This window comes from Sapajus apella, unplaced genomic scaffold, assembly GCF_009761245.1.
Source record: "Sapajus apella isolate SASKATOON/1434 unplaced genomic scaffold, GSC_monkey_1.0 scaffold12, whole genome shotgun sequence".
NCBI classification, from domain to species: domain Eukaryota; kingdom Metazoa; phylum Chordata; class Mammalia; order Primates; family Cebidae; genus Sapajus; species Sapajus apella.
The window spans coordinates 7,804,806-7,825,668 of record NW_022436952.1 but is presented as its reverse complement, the minus strand read 5'-3'; the positions used below and the strand labels follow the sequence as shown (position 1 = coordinate 7,825,668).

General features: G+C 42.0%; 1 protein-coding gene and 1 long non-coding RNA gene across 3 annotated transcripts in view; one reads left to right on the top strand and one right to left on the bottom strand.

Annotated features, from left to right (window-relative positions):
* Positions 1-467: 467 nt before the first annotated feature.
* SPOP (speckle type BTB/POZ protein) overlaps positions 468-20,863 on the top strand; it is a 79,062-nt gene continuing 58,666 nt past the window's right edge. Inside the window, exon 1 of one of the 2 annotated variants that reach the window (XM_032279942.1) lies at positions 468-775. The gene's annotated coding sequence lies outside the window, so the exon portion shown is untranslated. The remainder of the gene's footprint in view (positions 776-20,863) is intronic. The other variant, XM_032279941.1, reaches the window with a different exon arrangement.
* On the bottom strand, positions 14,436-15,249 carry LOC116552962. The gene is made up of 2 exons (XR_004269572.1): positions 15,160-15,249; positions 14,436-14,526 (listed from the first exon to the last, which is right to left on the bottom strand). It is a non-coding gene; the product is annotated as an uncharacterized LOC116552962 (long non-coding RNA).

The following is a 20,863-nucleotide window of genomic DNA, read 5'->3' as shown; positions in this document are numbered from 1 at the left end:
CCTGCCTCAGCCTCCTGAGTAGCTGGGATTACAGGCACGCGCCACCATGCCCAGCCAACTTTTTGTATTTTTTTAGTAGAGACGGGGTTTCACCATGCTGACCAGGATGGTCTCAATCTGTTGACCTCGTGATCCACCCGCCTCGGCCTCCCAAAGTGCTGGGATTACAGGCGTGAGCCACCGCGCCCGGCAGGGCTGGCTTTTAAAAAATGAGTTAATAGCATATAAGAGTCGTTGGTACTCCACAAATTACTTGCAGACCTAAGTCGCTGTTGTGAAATGCCTTTGTTACGCTGCCCACTCCCACCCTTGGCTTGCTATACTGCTCTTTGGTCCTCGCACCTCGGCAAGGTCTCCCGCGCCCTGCACGCGACCCCCTCCGAGTTCCCGCCTCTTTTTACTGAGGCCCCTCCTTCCTCTCAAATCCCTGGGCCCTGGCCTGGCCGCGAGACGCATGCGCACTAGGGAAGGTAGGCGGAGTCTTGAGGACCAGGGAGGAGGAGCAGGAAAACCCAGGAAGGGGAGGGGAGGGGAAGGGAGTAAAGGGGAGGAGGCCGCGCGGGGTGGGGCCCAGCAGTACGCGCTGGCTGCGTCGACGTGCTGACGCCATGACGCCCCGGCCGGTGTGTGTCGATGTGTGTGTGTGTGTGTGAGTGTGCGCGCTCCGAGTGTGTGTGTATTTGTGTATCGGCGGTCCCGCAGGTCCCGGATGTTGCGGACAGTATGAGGCGAGCGCAGGGGGACGGGGACCAGCAGCTGTCGCCGCCGCTCTCAGGTGAGTGGGGGGAGGAGAGTCGAGGGAGGGGGTTGTTCTGTCGGGGTGGGGGGGCGCCTCCCCGAAGAGGTGACTGACCCCCACCGCCCCCCCACTCCCCGCCACACACATATGCTCTCCTCAGTCCCATTTCCGACACCCGGATTACGTGGCCTGCGAAAGCCAGAGCCGAATCAGCCGTCCCTTCTCCCTATCTCAAGCATTCAGGAGACACAAACGCGCCCCCTGCCTTCAGCTCCCCCCCATCATTTCCCAGCCCCATCCCCCTTGCCAAATAGTGAGCTGTCGCCTCCGGCGAGTTGGGTGACTGCGCATGTGCGAGTGTGAACGAGCTCGAGGTGCTTCTTCGCTGCCCCCGGGGCGCATGCGCATCGCGGTGTTGCGGGGACCTGCGGGATAAAGAGTCGGTAGACCACGAGTCTGCTTTCTTCCCAGGCTGTGAGCTAGACTTGCTGCCAAATAATGAGCCTGTTGCTCCTGTCCAAAAGGAGGAATTTAAATAATGTGAAAGACTTATGGACAAAGCACTATTCTCATCTGGTGTTGCCTTAGAGACTCCCAGGCTACTAACGCCTCCCAGAGCCAGCGTGTCCCACGCTGACCCTTCTTTTGAAACTGTCACTGCATCTTCTAGTTCTAGAATTACTTTTCCATTCCTGTGCGCTCATCGTCGTGCTTGTACCTTTTAGTACCAACTTACCCTAAATTTAGGAGAAGGTGCTCCATCCCATCACTTCTTCTGGCAGGGGATTTTGGAAGGCTTGCTAAAGAAGACTAAAGGTCATAAAAGAGACCAAGTGAGGCATTTCATTTTAGTAAAATTCTTACTTCGCAGAACTAGGTAAGATAGAGATAAAGGTATAAAAAGTGTAAAGTTTAGGGTCGTAACTGTAAATCAAGACATCAGGATTCTCACCCACCGGCCCTCTTACTTTGTGTGACCTATTTGCCTCTTTTTGGTCAAAGATATTCCTTAGCACTTTTCATTTTATCTGTACCTTATTGGTGCTCTGTGACATGAAAACAAAGGCAATCTGAGACTGTTGGTGGACAATAACTTATTCAGTGGAGGTTTTAAGTAATGCGGTGTTTCTTTCACATTGGCAGATAAAAAGAAATGTGAATAACGAACTTCAAAGTAGAATAATATTTCAGTGATCTAGGATCTGGGTTTTCAGTTGACGATTATATGTGGCCCTTTGATTTGCTCCTGTGCTGCCACTCTTTTGGATACTTTGCTGCTGCTTAACTCTGCCATCAAAATAGAGTGAAGAAAACATAAACTCTTAATAGCGAAAGGTTTTCTGGATAGCACTGAAACGAGTAGCTAAATGGTTGCGGGGAAGGGAGTACGAGAGGGGGGGCATTTTTTGTGTTTTTCAGTTCTTCTTGCCAATCCTGTCTCCTAGCTGGATTACTGGGAAGGGACCTATTAGTAAGCTTTACTTTCTAGTCTCTTTAGTTTGTATTCTTTGATGTTCTTCTATCAAGGCTTTTTCGGCTGCCAGTGTTAACTCCAAAACCGCATGTTCTTGGGCCTTAAAGTATATGTATTTTTCACTTCCCTTTTAACCCTGGCCCTTACAGGGTTCAGTTGTCTTTTGTGCTGTTTCCTGTTGCCATGGTTACAGTTAGACCCATGAGATGACACACAGGAAGCAGAGGAATTTGGGGTGCATATATCTTCCCGGGAAAGAGCTTTTTTCTTGGTGTGAAGACTGAGGAATAGAAGTTATTGTAAGACTACCCCACACATAGGGTTGGGGCATTTGGTATCCATTTGGTACTTTATTGACTTCTCCTTTTAGAACTCTCTTAATAGTAGCTAGTTTGATACTTGGAGATGTTTAATGTTCCCTGGGTCCGTATTTAGAATAGGTTCTGGTAATATCTAGAAGTGAGACTATTGTAGTGATAGATTTCAACTATTAGGATGCTTTGATATCTCTCTCTCTTTCTCTCTCTCTCTCCCCTCCCTTCTCTCTCTTTCTTAGACGGAATCTTGCTCTGTCACCCAGGCTGGAGTGCAGTGGTGCGATCTTGGCCCACTGCAACCTTCACCTCCCAGGTTCAAGCGATTCTCCTGCCTCAGCTTCCTGAGTAGCTGGGATTACAGTCGAGTGCCACCACGCCCAGCTAATTTTTGTATTTTTGGTAGAGACGGGATTTAGCCATGTTGGCCGAACTGGTGTTGAACTCCTGACCTCAAGTGATCCGCCTGCCTCGGCCTCCCAAAGTGCTGGGATTACAGGCATGAGCCACCGCACCCGGCCTGATTTTTTCTAGAAACATTTTGTCTAGTTGAATACACTGAAACCTCATTTAAAATGTTGATGGCATGCAGTGCTTTTAGATTAAGGTGAATATTGTTAAATAATTCTTACTGGTGCAGAGCCTTTTTTTTTTTTTTTTAAATCACTCTTTTTTTTTTTTTGGGACGGGGTTTCGCTCTTGTTACCCAGGCTGGAGTGCAATGGCGCGATCTCGGCTCACCGCAACCTCCGCCTCCCGGGTTCAGGCAATTCTCCTGCCTCAGCCTCCTGAGTAGCTGGGATTACAGGCATGCGCCACCATGCCTAGCTAATTTTTTGTAGTTTTAGTAGAGACGGGGTTTCACCGTGTTGACCAGGATGGTCTCGATCTCTTGACCTCGTGATCCACCCGCCTCGGCCTCCCAAAGTGCTGGGATTACAGGCGTGAGCCACCGCGCCCGGCTTAAATCTCTCTTTAAAATGGATAACACATGTATATACATATGAAACAAAATTTGAAAGGTACACAGAGAGTGAAGTCTTTCTTTTCTTAGCGTCTTCCTTTTATCCATGAGTTCCCCTTCCCAAAGGCAACAATCTTGTTTATTCATCCAGAGATAGTATATCCTTTTACAAGCCTATATACCTATATATTCTTCATATTTTTAAAATTTTATTTTATGCAAATGGTAAGACACTATGCTCATTCTTCACTTTGCTTTTCTCACCTTATTTATCTTGGTGATCATTCCATGTAGTAAATATAGTTCCTCTTCCTTTTTGAAAGATGGCAGATGATTCCATTGTGTAGATGTACCATCATTCAGCCAACATTTACTGGACACAGGTCATTTCCAGTGGTACAGTTAATTCCTTGTATGTACTTACTATGTGTACATGGTGTCTGTTGGATTAAATCCCTAGTGGAAGCGCTGGATCAATGGATGTGCATTTGTAATGTGGTTATGTATTACTAAATGCTTTCCACAGAGGTTGTATGAATTTATATTCCTGCCAGCAGTGTGAGTCTGCCTATGTTCTCGCCAACACCATTATCACAATTTTTGATCATTTGTATAGTCTCTTATCTAATATTTTAAAGTTCATTATGTAGTCGGTTAAGCTTCATTACACCAAAGAGTTGTGTGTAAATATCACTGCTTTGCAGATGGGGGAGGGGTCATGGAGGATTTTGTTTGAAAAATAACGTCATGAGAATAAAGTCATATGTCTGGATAATAGCAAATCCCATGACAATGCTAGGAAGACATACAAAACCTATATTCCAGTTTCTTCCTGTAAGTCTTACATGCTAGTTTGTCTGTTAGATATTCTGTAAGCCTGTAAATGATTTATGATCTCCTTTTAATAGCTGTGACTTTAAATTGTTTATCCAAGTGATCTGCTATTCTGTTGAGAAATTGAAAAGCTAACCCGGTTAGTTAAGGTACTTTAGTGAGTGTCTGCTGTTTTGGCACAGAATACTGGTACTTGCATTTTTTAAGTCTGCTGATTGCGGAATACTTCACTATGAGCTTCAAAGAAATAGAAAAGAATTAAATATAACTGTGCCTGAAGAGAGCTTACAGTCTTGTTGGAAAACCTAGAAGAAATGGATAACTTTCTGGACACATGTAGCCTATCAAGATTGAACCATGAAGAAATAGAAAACCTGAACAGATCAATAATAGTGAGTAACGAGAGCGAAGCAATAATAGTCTACCATCAAAGAAAAAGTCCAGGACCTGACAACTTCATCGCTGAATTCAACCAAACATTTAAAGAAGAACTAATACCAATTGTACTCAAACTATTCCAAAAAGTTGAAGGGAAGGGAGTAGTTCTTAAACAAATTCTATGAGGCCAGCCTTACCCAGATACCAAAAGCAAAGACGTAATCTTGTTGTAAAGACACACCTACTGAATATATGAAATAATAAGAGAACAATTAGAAAACAGAACTGGTACAGTAATACACTATTTTGCATGCTGAGAGGACCTTGTGAAGACATGATTAAGGGTTGGAGGAGAGTTCATTTGGGAGGCCTTCCTGGAGGAAGTGCATTTGGAACCTTTTTTTTTCTATAATGGTTTAAGTGAAAATTTTAAACATACAGAAAAATGGAAAGAATATTACAGTTATCATCTTTATATCCATTACTTAGATTTAACAATTGTTCACATTTTGCTATATTTAGGTTATGTATGTGCATATGTATTTAAATGTATAAATTTTTGTATTGCAAGCATCATGACACTTTACCCTTAAATACTTTAGATGTATTTCTTTAAAGCTTATCGTACTTGTCACAGTTAAGGCAATTAACAGGAATTTTCTAATACCATCTAATATCCAGTTCATGTTCAGATTTTCCCAGTTGTCTTGAAGGTGACACTTCTTTTTTTCCTCCAAACATGTCTCTTTAGTCTCTTTAAGTCTAGAACAGTTTAGAAGCCACATGATACTGTTTTTTTTTTTTTTTTTGAGATGGAGTTTCACTCCGTCGCCTAGGCTGAAGTGCAGTGGCATGATCTTTGCTCACTGCAACCTCTGCCTCCCGAGTTCAAGCGATTCTCCTACCTTGGGCTCCCGAGGAGCTGGGATTACAGGTTCCCACCAGATTACAGGTTCCCACCACCATACCTGGCTAATTTTTGCATTTTTAGTAGAGAAGGGGTTTCACCATGTTGGCCAGGCCAGTCTTGAACTCCTGACCTCAAGTGATCCACCCACCTTTGCCTCCCAAAGTACTGGGATTACAAGCATGATCCCACATGCCCAGCCTCATGATAATAGTTTTTTAGGAGACTGAGCTGTTTGTCTTACAGAATATATCACTTCTGGAATTTTCTGGTTATTTCCTCTCAGTTTCATAAACCGTTATTGAGCTGTAAAGTTCTGATTAGATTATGGTTAGACGTTTTTGATGAGACTCCTTTATTTGTGTTTCTCTGCTCCTCGCTGCATCGTAATAGGAGAAACAGGGTCATAATATCCCACTACTATGATGTTGAGTTTATTTGATCATTTAAGGTGATAAATATCAGACTCCTTTGTTGTAAAGACATTTTCCACCCTTTGTAATCAGTAAGTTATCTGTGGAGTGGTGCTGCTTTGGCATTGTACTGTACACTTCTCCAGCAACATTTCACCTCATGATGATGACCTTTGCCTAAATCAGTTAATTCATTGGTTTTTGGAAATAGTGATTTTTCCAATCCTGTCATTTCTTTTACACTGATTAGCTTTTAATCTTCTGTAAGGATTTTCTTCATCAATTAGGAATAAATTATACATTTTGTGTGTATGTATTTTTAGTAGCGATGGGGTTTTACTATGTTGGCCAGACTAGTCTCAAAATCCTGACCTCAGGCAATCCGCCCGCCTCCGCCTCCCGGAGTGCTGAGATGACTGGTGTGAGGCACTGTGCCCCACCCTTTTTTTTTTTTTTTTTTTTGAGATGGAGTCTCACTCTGTTGCCAGACTGGAATGCAGTGGTGCAATCTCGGCTCACTGCAACCTCCGCCTCCAGGGTTCAAGCAATTCTCTTACCTCAGCCTCCCGAGTAGCTGGGACTACAGATGTGTGCCACCACGCCCAGCTAATTTTTGTATTTTTAGTAGAGATGAGATTTCACCATATTGGTCAGACTGGTCTAGATCTCTTGACCTTGTGATCCACCTGAGTTGGCCTCCGAAAGTGCTGGGATTATAGGCGTGAGCCACTGTGCCCGGCAATTTTTTTTTTTTGAGACACAGTCTTGCTCTGTCTCCCAGGCTGGAGTGCAGTAGAGTGATCTTGGCTCATGCAACCTCTGCCTCCTGGGTTCAAACGTTTCTTGTTCCTCAACCTCCCGAGTAGCTGGGATTATAGGCACCCGCCACCACACCTGGCTAATTTTTTTTAATTTCGGTGACCCGAGTCAGAGTTTTATTCTTGTTACCCAGGCTGGAGTGCAATGGCGCGATCTCGGCTCACCGCAACCTCCGCCTCCTGGGTTCAGGCAATTCTTCTGCCTCAGCCTCCTGAGTAGCTGGGATTACAGGCACGCACCACCATGCCCAGCTAATTTTTTTTGTATTTTTAGTAGAGACGGGGTTTCACCATGTTGACCAGGATGGTCTCGATCTCTTGACCTCGTGATCCACCCGCCTCGGCCTCCCAAAGTGCTGGGATTACAGGCTTGAGCCACCGCGCTCGGCCTTCATTTTTGTATTTTTAATGGAAATGGGGTTTCACCATACTGGCCAGGCTGGCCTCAAACTCTTGACCTCAAGTGGCCCTCCCGCCTCAGTCTCCCAAAGTCTTGGGATTACAGGAGCGAGCCACCATGCCTGGCCTAAATTATAATTTCTAGTAAAAAATATGGGCCTGGCTCACACCTGTAATCCTAGTACCTTGGGAGGCTGAGGTGGGTGGACCACCTGAGGTCAGCAGTTCAAGACCAGCCTGGCCAAGATGATTGAAACCCTATCTCTACTAAAAATACAAAAGTCAGCCAGGTGTGGTGGCAGGCACCTGCAATCCTATCTACTCGGGAGGCTGAGGCAGTAGAATCACCTGAACCCAGGAGGCAGAGGTTGCAGTGAGCCAAGATCCTGCCACTGCACTCCAGCCTGGGCGACAAGAGAAAAACTCTGTCTTGAAAAAAAAAATTGAGGTAAATTCTTCTTCTTCTTCTTCTTTTTTTTTTTTTTTGCGCACCCCCGCCTCCGCCTTTTTTTTGGGTAAATTCTTTATTTTTTTTCTTTAACACTTTTCTGAGTACAGGGGCAGAATAATATCATCTCTAATGGTGATAAATGAGATTTTTTTTCACCCTCATTGTTTTAATGTCATGGATTTTAGTTTCTTCTGTGTTTTACCAACATTTACATTCTTTTTGATGCTCACACTGTCTCATATTTTGACTGTGGGAACCCTTTAAGCTTGGGCTATGAGTGCTTCCTTGCTTTCTGTCAGAAGTTGTTCCTGGCTCACTTAGTGCTTTTCCTGTCCCCAATGCAGAGCCCTTACCTTTACCTTTGTATATATGATATTTTCTTCCCTTTCAGTAAATTTTTAGGTTGGTACAAAAGTAATTGCGGTTTTGTCATTAAAAGTAATGGTAAAAACTGCAATTACTTTTGCACCAACCTAATGAATTACTTGTCTACCATATGGAGCTTCTGGAACCAAATTCTGAAAACTAAAGGTGCTTTTATTTTAACCTGATGTACGTAGTGTTTGACTCACTCTGTATCACTGGCATTGCTGGATTCTGGATTTTAGAACTCAGCTTCCTTGTCTTGAATATTCTTTGTGAAAGACAGTGTCTCTGAAGAGAGCATTGACCAGCCCCTCACCCCCACCTCTCATGAGCAAACTTGATTTTCTTTAAGATGAAAGGCACACAGAATAAAATTTAGAGGTTGAAATTATGTGTTTCTAAGCTTTGGTATCTGACGGTTTTATTATTATATAAAAACATCTGTGCGTCCATGCGCAAGTATGTCTTCTCTTTCCCTCATCTCTACACAGTGTTATGTAAGATTATGCTGTAATCGCATATTTTTTATTATCACTAGATTTTCATTATAAAAAGAAGTAAGGCAAATTGTTCTTAGTTTGGGAAAAATTTCAGATAGGCTGTAAACTCTGCTATCTGGCCGTCTTACTTAACTCAGGGTCTGGAACAGTGCCGAGTCCTGTGGCTTTCTGTCATGTACTGTAGACTCAGGAGAAATGTCAGGGCAGCCACAGTGTTTCCTGAAAATTCATCACACTTATGAAGGTTAATACAAACGAAAGATGCAGCAGAACTGCATTCTAAAGTGGGTTTTGGGGTGGACTAATTCCTGTCTTAGCAAAAAATGTTTTGTTAGACTCCTACAATGTAGTGGTATTTGAGTAATCTTACTGAATTCAGGTTACTCAAAGCCAGACAATAACAGTATTCTGATATTTATCTGAAATTCATATTTCAGTTTCTTTTTACCATTTTGTCATATTTACAAGGTTATTCTCAACCTGGTTTCATAACAATACTGGTCCCAAATTAAATTCTGGTTGTGTATTCAGGGAAGCACACCTGTTTCTTGTGTTTGATTTCAGGCATAGTGAATCACTCAGAAAGGCTATTCTGACACATTTGCCAATAAGATCTAGTAGCTTCCTTTACTTTTGTTTTTGAAAAACTCCCATTACAGGAAAAAATTCTAAAGTACACATTCTTAAGGAAATGCTTGGGCTGTCATTCTTTTGTTTGTTTTTTTTTTTTTTTTTTGAGACGAAGTCTTGCTCTGTCGCCAGGCTGGAGTGCAATGGCATGATCTCAGCTCACTGCAACCTCTGCCTCCCTGGTTCAAGTGATTCTCCTGCCTCAGCCTCCCGAGAAGCTGGGATTACAGGCACACACCACCACACCTGACTAATTTTTTGTATTTTTAGTAGAGACAGCGTTTCACTGTGTTGGTCAGACTAGTCTCGAACTCCTGACCTGGTGACCCACCCACCTTGGCCTTCCAAAGTACTGGGATTACAGGTGTGAGCCACCACGCCCAGACAGGCTGTCATTCTTACAACTATGATCATGTTTTAATAGAACTGGCAAGGAGTTGCCTAGGTACTCTATATGACAGAGCTGGTCATGCAGCTTTGGGAGAGCTGGATGAGACCTTAGGGAATTAACCATTCAGACACAAGACCTGCTTGACCATGAAGACGTTTATTCCTGACTTTTTATTTTCTTAAAAGTTGTTAGTGTAAATCTTCCTGCCATGGCAGTAGTTCTTTGAGAGCCTCTAATCTCTCCTATCTATATATCTATATATTGGTAAGAGGAAAAATGTATGTGTGATCATCTCCTCAAACTGAGATTTATATATTCCTTCACTTGATATTTGGAAACAGATAACGATGTAGAAATTTGCTGTAAATAAAAACCACAGTTTTTCAGTGAACATCTTTTATGCTGTCTTAATTTTTTAATTATAAAATATCTTGGGTGGGTGCAGTGGCTCATGCCTGTAATCCCAGCACTTTGGGAGGCTGAGACAGGTGGATTACCTGGGGTCAGGAATTCAAGACCAGCCTGGCCAACATGTTGAAACCCCGTCTCTACTAAAAATGAAAAATTAGCTGGGCATGGTGGTGGGCGCCTGTAGTCCCAGCTACTGGGGAAGCTGAGGCAGGAGAATCACTTGAACCCAGGAGGGGGAGGTTGCAGTGAGCTGAGATCATACCACTGCACTCCAGCCTGGGCAACAGAGCAAGACTCGTCTTAAAAAAAAAAAAATATATATATATATATATATATATAGAGCTATATATCTCTCTCTGTTATATAAAAATATAAGGAATACCACCATGCATATAACCATCACCCAGCCTTATAAAATCTGGACGTTTTGTTATATTTGCTACCAGATATTTTTTCTAGTAAATAAAACATTACTGAAATAGCAAGGCCTTAGGGTACTCCTATTCTCTTCTCTCCCTCCTTAGCGGTAACATCTGTAATGAATTGGTATTTATCATGTTCTAACTGTGTTATAATCCAATATGTACTATATACTGCAATATATACCATTCTTTACCTTAATATTTTTGCTTAATATGGTTTTTTGAGATTTATTTATGTTTATACATGTAACTTGAATTCATTTTAACTGCTGTTTAGTATTTGGTTGTATGAATATGCTGTACCACAATTTATCCATTTCCTATTCATAGACATAAGGTATTTCTGTTTTTTTATTACATATAATAATCTTTTATTGTTTATTTTTATTGTAAAAACACTTAAATTTAACACCTTAACCATTTTTAAGTGTACAGTTCAGTAGTGTTTAACATTTGCACAATATTCACATTGTTGTGCAACAGATCTCTAGAACTTTTTCATCTTGCAATACGGAAACTCTATACTCACTAAACAACTTCTTGTTTCCTCCCTCCCCCAGGCTCTGGGAAGCACCCTTCTCCTTTCTGTCTCTAGGAGTTTGACTACTCTAGGTGCCTGGTGTAAGTGAATCATACAGAATTTCTCTCTTTGGTGACTGGCTAGCTTCACCTAGCCCAGTGTCCTCAAGGTTCATCCATGTTGTGGCATGTACCAGAATTCCTTTTTTTTTTTTTTTTAGATGGAGTTTCGCTCTTGTTACCCAGGCTGGAGTGCAATGGCACGATCTCGGCTCACCGCAACCTCTGACTCCTGGGTTCAAGCAATTCTCCTGTCTCAGCCTCCAGAGTAGCTGGGACTACAAGCTGTGCCACCATGCCCAGCTAATTTTTGTATTTTTAGTAGATACGGGGTTTCACTATGTTGACCAGGATGGTCTCGATCTCTCAACCTCGTGATCCACCAGCCTCAGCCTCCCAAAGTGCTGGGATTATAGGCATGAGCCACCGCACCCGGCCGATTTCCTTTCTTTTTAAGGTTGAATAATATTCCATTCCACATTTTGTTTATCCCTTAAGCTGTTGATAGACACTTGGATTGTTTTTATCTTTTGGCTTTCGTGAGTAATGCTGCTATGAACATGAGTGTACAGTCATCCTTTCGAGACTCTGCTATCAGTTCTCTTGGGTATATATACCCGGAAGTGGAATTGTGGATCATGTGGTAATTCCTTTCTAATTTTTTGAGGAACCTCTATACTGTTTTCCACAGTGGCTGAACTATTTTATATTGCCAGCAGCAGTTTACAAAAGTGCCAAGCTCTCTACAGCCTCACTAACACTTTTTCTTTTCTTTTTTTTTTTTTTTTTTTTTTTTGAGACGGAGTTTCGCTCTTGTTACCCAGGCTGGAGTGCAATGGCGCGATCTCGGCTCACCGCAACCTCCGCCTCCCGGGTTCAGGCAATTCTCCTGCCTCAGCCTCCTGAGTAGCTGGGATTACAGGCATGCGCCACCATGCCCAGCTAATTTTTTGTAGCTTTAGTAGAGACGGGGTTTCACCGTGTTGACCAGGATGGTCTCGATCTCTTGACCTCGTGATCCACCCACCTCGGCCTCCCAAAGTGCTGGGATTACAGGCTTGAGCCACCGCGCCCGGCTTTTTTTTTTTTTTTTTTTGAGATGGAAGCCTCGCTCTATCACCCAGGCTGGAGTGCAGTGGTGCCGTCTTGGCTCACTGCATCCTCCGCCTACCAGGTTCAAGCGATTCTCCTGCCTCAGCCTCCCAAGTAGCTGGGATTACAGGTGCATGCCACCACGTACAGCTAATTTTTTGTATTTTGGTAAGATACAGGGTTTCACCATGTTGGCCAGGCTGGTCCTGTACCCCTGACTTCAAGTGATCCGCCCTCCTTGGCCTCCCAAAGTGCTGGGATTATAGGTGTAAGCCTCTTTTTTTGTTGTTGTTAAGGCTTTAGATACCTCTTTAAGGCAACACTTACTGTTAATTTTTTTTTTTTGTAGTAGCCATCCTGATAGGCATGTTTTGTTTTTAAACTTAATTTTATCTTTTATCAAGCTGAGTTTTTATAGATATATTTATATTTTTTTCTTTTCTTTTTCTTTTTTTTTTTTTTTTGAGACAGAGTCTTACTGTGTTGCCCAGGCTAGAATGCAGTGGCACGATCTTGACTCACTGCCCCCGCTGCCTGCCAGGTTCAAGTGATTCTCCTACCTCAGCCTCATGAGTAGCTGGATTACAGGTACCCACCACTACACCTGGCTAATTTTTGTATTTTTTGTAGAGATGGGGTTTTACATTGTTGGCCAGGCCGGTCTCGAACTCCTGACCGCAAGTGACCTGCCTGTCTGGGCCTTTCAAAGTACTGTGATTACAGGTGTGAGCCACTGCGCCCAGCCTTGAGTTTTAGATTTTCATGCAGTCAGATTTATTATATTGTTCCTATATGTTTTGTGTGTGTGTGTGTGTGTGTGTGTGTGTGTCTTCATGACACTATACTGAGGTAATGGTTACATCCTATATTTTCTTCTAAAAGTTGTAAAATTTTGCTTTTTGCCGTTAGGCCTCTAATCCACCTAGAATTTATTTTGATGTTTGGTGTGAATTAGAGATCACATTTTTTGTTTTCATAAGGATAACCCTGAAGTGTGGATCTAATTTTCTTTCCATAAGGATAATCTAGTGACCCAGCATCATTTATTGAATAGTCCATCTGTTCCCTACAACTGTATATCACTTACGTGTTTCCATATATGTGAATTTGTATCTGTATTTTCCCTATCCTGTACCATTGGTCTGGTTGCTTATCTTGTACTGGTACTACACTGCCTTAATTCTCATAGCTTTATAATAATTGTTTATATTTGACGGGGCAAGTCTCACTCCCTTGTTCTTTTTCTATCTGTCAGGCTTTCTGTCAAATTGTTTTTCTGTGTGTTTTTTGTTTTTAGACAGAGGCTTGCCCTGTCACCCAGGCTGGAGTGGAGTGGCATGATCTCTGCTCACTGCAAACCCCGCCTCCCGGGTTCAAGCAATTCTCCTTCCCCAGCCTCCAAGTAGCTGGGACTACAGGTACACACCACCATGCCTGGCTAATTTTTGTATTTTTAGTAGAGATGGGGTTTTGCCATGTTGCCCGGGCTGGTCATGAACTCCTGACCTCAGGTGATCCACTCTCCTTGGCTTCCCAAAGTGCTCAGATTACAGGCATGAGCCACCTCACCCAGCCAAATTGGCATACTTTAATGACGCTATTTGTTGTCTAAAATATATTCACATGATATGTAACGAGCTTTTCCGAAATAAAAGAAAAATTACATCTTCCTTACCTAATAACTGATCACTTGTTTTGAATGAGCCTACAATTTCCATTCAACTTTTAGATTTGTTGGAGTGATTTTATAAAACGGTTTGGGTAAAGGCATTGAAGTTTTATGGTGTTAAGGCTTCAGTGATCATAGGGAAAGAAAATCTATTGAAACCAGTTGATACAAAAGAGCTTCTGATGCCACATGCAAGGTTGAAAACAAAAGCGGGGGCGGGGGTAGATTTATGTAAAGGAAAGAGGAGATAGCTGTTGCAGAATCTAAGGAAAAGTGTTTGAACAACCAAACATCAGAAAAGACTGGAGCCGAAACAGTGCCAGGGTTTTCCGAAAGAGTTTATGGTCTCTAGAGTTCTGCTGTAAATAGGTTTTAGTCTCCATGAGGACTAATTCAGATTCCTGGGGGGATGTCTGATTTGGTCAGTTAAAAGTTTAATTTTCCCCTGGGCCAGATATCTGCTCCAGGTTCAACTCCAGTTGGGGGTGAGGAAAGAGGAAGGGGAGATTTTGGTACAAACAGAGCAGTTTTGGGAGTGGCTGGAATTAGAGGCATATTTTTCTTAGAACAGTGATTCTCACTGTTGTCTCAGGAGTGTATACTCTTAAAAAAAAAAATTATTTTTTGAGACCTCGTGATCCACCCACCTTGGCCTCCCAGAGCGCTGGGATTACAGGCGTGAGCCACCGTGCCTGGCCTCCAGGTTTTCTTACCTGCTTCTATTCAGTTTGATGTCATAATTTGTTTTGATTGAAGTACCTGAAGAAAATATGGCCTGAAAGAATATGTAGTTGGAAAAGGGAGAAGTATTTTATAGCCTTTTCAGACAATTGTGCATATTCTTCTCTGATACTACACCAAAACTTGACAAGTATTAGTTTCTTATAAATTAAGTTGCAGTATGGAATCTGAAATTATATTGATGTTACTGTTATGTTAAAATCCATTGGTCTGACTTGCACTTGAATGGATCTTTTACCTACATGTGATTTTTAGAGTATTGTGCTGTGGTCATTTGGGAAATACTAGTGAATTGAGTTAAGCAGATCTTCTGAATGTTTAAACATTTTATAATACAATATCAGAAAACCCACATTATTATTGCCACCCATTTCATCAGCAAAGTCTTTGTAAGTATTGGGAAGCTGTCAAGTAGCTACAAGTTTTCCAAAATTCTAGTTTTTCGCTAGAAGCCTGGATTTTATCATTGGCAACAAATACTGTCACTTGTTTTCCCCAGTGACAGACTCCATTTTCAAGAAAATGTCTGCTAAATATTCGTGTTGAAATAACCAGTTTGTTCTTTGTTTCAAGTAAATGTAGGGTTCCATGAAAAAAACAGCTAGTTCAACTCATAGCTCAGAGTCACAGGTGCTTTTCCTGGAGACCGCCCATGGTACTTGAGTACCTTTCAGAAGTGCTTTATTCATACTTCCCCATTTTATTTACAGACTATTTAAAAGACCTACACTCAGGCGTTTAGATTTAATTAATAATTTTTATTCCTGCATCAAGAACATTCTTAAATGCAAGCAATTGTTTTTTTTTAATCACCTATGCGTGATGGCAAAAGACAATGACAATGAGTGTAGTACAGTTTGATGTCATTTACTCATGCTAGCAGTGGTCCCCAACCTTTCTGGCCCCAGGGACTGGTTTTGTGGAGGACAGTTTTTGTACAACCTGGTAGTGGGGAATGGTTTTGGGATGAAACTGTTCCACCTCAGATCATCAGGTATTAGATTCTCATAAGGAGCACACAACCTAGATCCCTCCCATTTGTTTCACAGTAGGGTTGAGGCTGCTTTGAGTATCTAATGCCATTGCTGATCTGACAGGAGGCAGAGTTCAGGCAGTAATGCTTATTTGCCCGCCCACTACTCACCTCCTGCTGTGCATCTGGTTCCTAACAGGCCATGGGTCCGTAAGGTCCGCAGCCCTGGGGGTGGGTACCCTTGCGCTAAGGCACCAGCAGTTTTAAAACCATTATTGCTTTTGTACTATCAGCACAAGTATCAACACAATGAAAAAGGCAAATGTTATGAAAATAGTGTTGACTTCACAGACCACTTATAAGGGACCTCCAGGAATCCACTGGGACCACAGTTTGAGAACCACAACATTAAGAGAGGATGTGGGTGGGGAAACAAAGGTCAGTACTTGAAGTGCAGGTTTTTCCTGATGGAATTTTATTGGACTGTTAGTGCAGTTACTTAACATCACTGAGCATAATACCAACACGAATGGGATATTTTTATTTGTTTGTTTGTTTATTTATTTTTTTGAGACGGAGTCTCACTCTGTCGCGAGGCTGGAGTGTAGTGGCACAATCTCGGCTCACTGCAACTTCTGCTTCCCAGGTTCAAGCAATTCTCCTGCCTCAGCCTCCTGAGTAGCTGGGATTATAGGCACCTGCCACCACAGCCAGCTATATATTTTTTTATTTTTAGTAGAGACAGGGTTTTATCATGTTGGCCAGGCTGGTCTTGAACTCCTGATCTCAGGTGATCTGCTTGCCTCGGCCTCCCAAAGTGTTGGGATTACAGGCGTGATCCACCAAGCCAGGCCTGGAATTACCATTTCCAAACAGCAGAGTTTATGGTGTTCAGATTTTCAGCCAGATAGTCTTTCAAGTATGTGATAATCTTAGGGCAGACCATTTTAATGAAGCTTATGGAATTTGTCTCATGTAGTAGTACATACAGCTTAACATTTTTTTTCAAACACTTACATGTATTTTGAAAATCTGTCAGAATCTGAGGGGGGAAACATCTGAGCTCTATAAATTGCATTTGGGCAGGTCCTGCCTTTCTAGAAAAGGCATTGAAGAGAAAGTTTAGACAGAGAATCCTCCATTCTAGCTTTGTATCTTTTGGTCATTCAAGGGTCTCTCTAAAGAGGGAGAGGCCTCTATCCTCTCAAAAATTTAAATATGTTTTATGATAGAGAAGGGGGAATAGTGTTGGCTGGGTGCAGTGGCTCACGCCTGTAATCCCAGCACTTTGGGAGGCTGAGGTGGGCGGATCACCTGAGGTCAAGGGTTCGAGACCAGCCTGACCAATATGGTAAAACCCCATCTTTAAAAAAAAAAAAAAAAAAAAAAATCTAGATGAGGATTCCTACCAAATAAAAAAAATAAAAAATAAAAATAAGTTTTAAAAAAAAGTAATGATGAAAAGAAAAAAAAAAAAAGGAAGGGAATAGTGTTAACTGACTTTTCTTTTTAACAAATACCTGCTGAGTGACTGTAAGTGAAAGACATAGTAGAAAGTCAGGGAGGGGTATGGTCTGAAATGAGTGGGAGATTAAACCAGTATTATATGTTTAGTGCTTAGAAGAGGAAGAGATCTTTGGGGAAGCTGGGGTGAGAGTCAGGACTGTCTTTGTGAAGGTTACATTTGAGCTGGGCTTTGAAGGGTAGGTATTTTGAAGTTGGAATTTTCATTGGCAGAGATGGGGAAGGGAATTCAGGGAGAAGGAATGTCATGAGTGAAAATGTGGAGGTGGGGAAGGTGCAGTATTAGTTTAGGGTGTGTACTGGAAATAAGAGCACAGCATGGCTGAAGCAGAAGATGGGATAATGGATGATAAGAGTGGAAAATAAATGGGCTCAGAGCATGGAAGTTTTTCAAAGTGGCCAGGCAGCTTGGGTTTAATGTGGTAAAGCATTAGAGACTGAAAATTTGTGATTGAAGAAATAACATGGTTAGGGTGTGCTTTCACAAATTTTATTTGACCTCACTCATTTATTTACTGATTTATTGACTGTTTTTTTCGTAGTTCCCCTGCCATATAAGTGAGGAAAAGTTTATATAATGGTGGACCTAATAGAAAATCCCCACTCTCACAGAATTTGCAGTCTAGAAAAGGAACTTCAACAAGCAAATGTAGTTATAGATTATTGTAAATGTAATGAAGGAAAGGAATAAACTATTAAGGAAAATAATGAGGAGATTAAGTTTAGTCTGAGGAGTCAGTGAAGGCCTTGCTTAGGCATGAAATATTAATTTGGTACCTACTATGTGCCAGATACTACTCTAGATGCTGGGGTTATAGTTAAAGAACAAAACAGACAAAAGTCCCTGCTCTCATGGAGTTTATATTCAGGCAGCAAACAAAATAAATAAAATGTATGGTATATTGGAAAGTGATATGTTTCAAGGAGAAAAATGCAGCCCAAAAAAGGGATAGATAGGGAGTGTTGGGGTGGGAGTAGGTGTTGTGATTTTAGATAGAATGCCAGGGGAGGCCTCAGTAACTCACATCAGAGGTAATGCTCTAGTACATATCTGTAGAAGATGAAGGAGTGAACTAACACTCTAGACAAAAGAAATAGCAAAAACCGTGCGGTATGTATGTGCCTGGCATATTCAGCGAACCAGTAAGGAGGCCAGCATGGCTGGAGTTAAGTGAACAAGAGAGAAAGTAGTCGACGTGAAGTCAGAGAGGTTGGTGGAAGTCCAAATGCTGTAGAGCAGTGGTTCTCACTCTTGGCTGTTTGTTAGAATCACCTGGGGTACTTTTTATACTCTTGATGCCCGGGCTGCACCCATACCACTTAAATACGAATCTTTGCAGGTGGGACTTAGAGGCAGAAGAGATGGAGAGAAGTGGATGGATTTGAGAAGTATGTTAAAGAAAGAATTCATTTAATTATAGATTGAATGTGGGGGTTGAGGAAGAGGAAAGTGTCAAGAATGACTCCCAGGTTTCTGGCTGAAGCAACTGGATGGGTAGACGTGTCACTTACTGAGATGAGGGTGGGAGATAGGAATGGGAGGAGTAGGTGTGGAATTTGGAGGGAAGATCAGAAATCAGGAGTTCAATTTTAGACATGTTAAATTTGAGATGCGAATGAGGCTAAGTATAAATATGTTAAGTAGGCAGATATATGAGTGGAACTTGAAATCAGAGCTTGAGGTAATACAATTTTATATCATCTGCTTATTGATGGTCTTGAAAGTATCTAACATCATATAGGATAAACTTAAGGGCGAAAGAACTGGGGATATGGAAACTAGCTTATTCTAGTAATCTGAACAAGAATGGTGCTAATGTGAATCAGGATAGTTTCTGTGGCACTAGAAATGCATAAGTAGGTTGGAGGCTTAAGAACTGAGGAGCCTGTGTGTAATGGAGGTGGACAGCAGGCAAGGAATGAAAGATAATGAATGTTGAGAGAAAGCCTGGGTGAATGATCCGTCCATTAGCAGATACGAAGCTGTCGGAGGAGCTGGTTTGGGAAAAAAGTGTTTGGCTTTGGTTGTATTGATATTTAGGAGAGGCTGCCTAGTAGGCAGGCAGTTGGATCTGTTGCTCTGAGTTTTGGAAGAGTAAATGAGGTTCAAAACATAGATCAAGAAATAGATTTTCATACATTGAAAATGAAACAATTTCATTTGCATAAAATTGATTCACCATGGGAGCAGCAACATTTATGAAAATAACAACATCCACAGATTTATTACGACCTGTTAGGATCCCTATGATACGGTCCTTGTCTGTTTCTTTTAGTGTTTTCCTTTGATGACCATATTCAGGCTATACTGCCTTTCTTTCTGTTCTTCCAGTATACCCAGCTAGGTCCTCCCTTAGGGCTTTTGCACTTTTTATTTTCTCATTTTAACTCTTCTCTCCTTCTTGGTAGAGGGATAAGGGGACAGAAGAAAATTCAGTAGTTGGTATCTGGGAAGTGGAGAAGGCTCCAACCAGATCTTTGCTAAGGTGTGGGAGTACGGATGAGCACATGAAGGAGAGTGGCTATGGGAGCCCTTGATGTTGAAGTCCTGTCAACATAAAGACACGTAGTAGCATCTTGGTCTCAGTGTATCCCAGGACTCAAATCTGTTGACCAGAGATGCCACAGCAGTGGTAGTTCCCCTCCACTTGGTGGTCTGATGGTGGTGGTGGTGGTGGTCCACCTTGGAAATATAACAACTTGGTGATGACTTGCCTCATTGCTGTTTTTCCTGCCACCATGGATGGAAACATCTTCTGCGTATGTGAGAAACTCCCTTCAGTGAAACTATGGGTAAATTATTTCAGAAACTTGCCGGCTTGAAGAAACAACAGGAAAACAGCAGGGAAGTTCTGTGCAGTCTACTTTGACACATTTTGTTAAGAATTACCACTCATTAGGAGCACCTATGTGGCTCTGTAAGTGGTGGTGTTAGTAGTAAACGAGAGTAATGCATTCCACACGAATCCTTACAAAGACTTGAGATTTAAAAATCAACGTGGTATTATTTTTAGAATAAAAGTTTTTGCTTTTTCTGGTTATAAAACAATTCATGGGGAAAAAAAAAGTATAAAGGAAATAGTAAAAAATTACCCGAAATCCCACCACACAGAGTTAACTATAGTTAACTTTTCTGAACATCTTATTGCGCATTTCTCTAAATGTGTGTGTATATTGATATTTATATCTTTACAGAAAATTGTGTGTTTTTAAAATGGCTTTAAAAATTCAGCATATGGTAGACCTCTTTTATGCCAGTTAAAAAATAATTTCTTAAGCTACATAGAATTCTCTTGTATGGATGCATCATATTTTATTTGGCCAATTTCCCAATAATAAACTTTTTTCCTCCAGTTTTTCCTCATAAATTTTGTTGTGATGGCTGGGCGCGGTGGCTCACGCCTATAATCCCAGCACTTTGGGAGGCCAAGGCAGGCAGATCACGGGGTCAGGAGATCAAGACCATCCTGGCCAACACAGTAAAGCCCCGTCTCTACTAAAAATACAAAAAATTATCTGGGCATGATGGCACGCTCTGCGGTCCCAGCTCTTTGGGAGGCTGAGGCGGAAGAATCACTTGAACCTGGGAGGTAGAGGTTGCAATGAGCCGAGATGGCGCCAGCCGGTGACAGAGTAAGACTACAAAAAAAAAAAAAATTAACTTTTTTTTTTTTTTTGTGTTGAGAATATCCTTGTACATAAATCTTTTTTTTTTTTTTTTTTTTTTTTTGAGTCTTGCTGTGTCACCAGGCTGGAGTGCAGTGGCATGTGATCTGAGCTCACCACAACCTCCACCTCCCGGGTTCAAGCGATTCTCCTCCCTCAGCCTCCTGAGTAGCTGGGACTACAGGTGTGCACCACCACACCTGGCTAA